Here is a 2,918-nt window from a genome sequence, read left to right as displayed (position 1 = left end):
GGCACAAGATGATGATGGCCATATCATGTCACATATTATGATTGCATGTGATGTTTATCTTTTATACATCTTATTTTGCTTAGTTCGGCGGTAGCTTTATAAGATGATCTCTCACTAAATTTCAAGGTATAAGTGTTCTCCCTGAGTATGCACCGTTGCGAAAGTTCTTCGTGCTGAGACACCACGTGATGATCGGGTGTGATAGGCTCTACGTTCAAATACAACGGGTGCAAAACAGTTGCACACGCGGAATACTCAGGTTAAACTTGACGAGCCTAGCATATAACAGATATGGCCTCGGAACACCGAGACCGAAAGGTCGAGCGTGAATCATATAGTAGATTTGATCAACATAAATGATGTTCACCATTGAAACTACTCCATCTCACGTGATGATCGGACATGGTTTAGTTGATATGGATCACGTGATCACTTAGAGGACTAGAGGGATGTCTATCTAAGTGGGAGTTCTTAAGTAATATGATTAATTTGTTGGAAATATGCCCTAGAGGCAATAATAAATTGGTTATCATTATATTTCCTTGTTCATGATAATCGTTTATTATCCATGCTAGAATTGTATTGATAGGAAACTCAGATACATGTGTGGATACATAGACAACACCATGTCCCTAGTAAGCCTCTAGTTGACTAGCTCGTTGATCAATAGATGGTTACGGTTTCCTGACCATGGACATTGTATGTCGTTGATAACGGGATCACATCATTAGGAGAATGATGTGATGGACAAGACCCAATCCTAAGTCTAGCACAAGATCGTGTAGTTCGTTTGCTAAGAGCTTTTCTAATGTCAAGTATCATTTCCTTAGACCATGAGATTGTGCAACTCCCGGATACCGTAGGTATGCTTTGGGTGTACCAAACGTCACAACGTAACTGGGTGGCTATAAAGGTGCACTACAGGCATCTCCAAAAGTGTCTATTGGGTTGGCACGAATCGAGACTGGGATTTGTCACTCCGTGTAAACGGAGAGGTATCTCTGGGCCCACTCGGTAGGACATCATCATAATGTGCACAATGTGACCAAGGAGTTGATCACGGGATGATGTGTTACGGAACGAGTAAAGAGACTTGCCGGTAACGAGATTGAACAAGGTATCGGGATACCGACGATCGAATCTCGGGCAAGTAACATACCGATAGACAAAGGGAATTGAATATGGGATTGATTGAATCCCCGACATCGTGGTTCATCCGATGAGATCATCGTGGAACATGTGGGAGCCAACATGGGTATCCAGATCCCGCTGTTGGTTATTGGCCGGAGAACGTCTCGGTCATGTCTGCATGGTTCCCGAACCCGTAGGGTCTACACACCTAAGGTTCGATGACGCTAGGGTTATAGGGAATAGATATACGTGGTTACCAAATGTTGTTCGGAGTCCCGGATGTGATCCCGGATGTCACGAGGAGTTCCGGAATGGTCCGGAGGTAAAGATTTATATATGGGAAGTCCTGTTTCGGTCACCGGAAAAGTTTCGGGTGCTATCGGTAACGTACTGGGACCACCGGGAGGGTCCCGGGGGTCCACCAGGTGGGGCCACCGGCCCCAGAGGGCTGCACGGGCCAAGTGTGGGAAGGGACCAGCCCCTAGGTGGGCTGGTGCGCCTCCCACAAGGGGCCCAGGGCGCAGGAAGGGGGGGAAGGGGAAACCCTAGGCTCAGATGGGCCTAAGGCCCACCTAGTGGTGCGCCCCCCCTCTCTCCCCCTTGGCCGCCCCCCTAGATGGATCTAGGGCTGGCCGCACCCCTTGGGGGGGAAACCCTAGAGGGGGGTGCAGCCCCTCCCCCTCCCCTATATATAGTGGGGTTTTTGGGGCTGCCATACACATGAGAACATCTCTCTCTTGGCGCAGCCCTACCCCTCTCCCTCCTCCTCCTCTCCCGCAGTGCTTGGCGAAGCCCTGCAGGATTGCCACGCTCCTCCATCACCACCACGCCGTCGTGCTGCTGCTGGACGGAGTCTTCCCCAACCTCTCCCTCTCTCCTTGCTGGATCAAGGCGTGGGAGACGTCACTGGGCTGCACGTGTGTTGAACGCGGAGGCGCCGTGGTTCGGCGCTTAGATCGGAATCAACCGCGATCTGAATCGCTACGAGTACGACTCCTTCATCCGCGTTCTTGCAACGCTTCCGCATCGCCATCTACAAGGGTATGTAGATGCACTCCCCTTCCCCTCGTTGCTAGATTACTCCATAGATTGATCTTGGTGATGCGTAGAAAATTTTAAATTTCTGCTACCTTCCCCAACAGTGGTATCAGAGCTAGGTCTATGCGTAGTTTCTATGCACGAGTAGAACACAAAGTAGTTGTGGGCGTCGATTTTGTCAATTTACTTGCCGTTACTAGTCTTATCTTGATTCGGCGGCATCATGGGATGAAGCGGCCCGGACCGACCTTACACATACTCTTACGTGAGACAGGTTCCACCGACTGGCATGCACTAGTTGCATAAGGTGGCTAGCGGGTGTCTGTCTCTCCCACTTTAGTCGGATCGGATTCGATGAAAAGGGTCCTTATGAAGGGTAAATAGAAATTGGCATATCACGTTGTGGCTTTTGCGTAGGTAAGAAACGTTCTTGCTAGAATCCCATAGCAGCCATGTAAAACATGCAACAACAATTAGAGGTCGTCTAACTTGTTTTTGCAGGGTATGCTATGTGATGTGATATGGCCAAAAGGATGTGATGAATGATATATGTGATGTATGAGATTGATCATGTTCTTGTAATAGGAATCACGACTTGCATGTCGATGAGTATGACAACCGGCAGGAGCCATAGGAGTTGTCTTAATTTATTGTATGACCTGCGTGTCAATGAAAAACGCCATGTAATTACTTTACTTTATTGCTAACCGTTAGCCATAGTAGTAGAAGTAATAGTTGGCGAGACAACT

This window comes from Aegilops tauschii, chromosome 3, assembly GCF_002575655.3.
Source record: "Aegilops tauschii subsp. strangulata cultivar AL8/78 chromosome 3, Aet v6.0, whole genome shotgun sequence".
Taxonomy (NCBI): Eukaryota; Viridiplantae; Streptophyta; class Magnoliopsida; order Poales; family Poaceae; genus Aegilops; species Aegilops tauschii.
The sequence above is the reverse complement of the archived record's forward strand: the minus strand, read 5'-3'. Positions refer to the sequence as shown.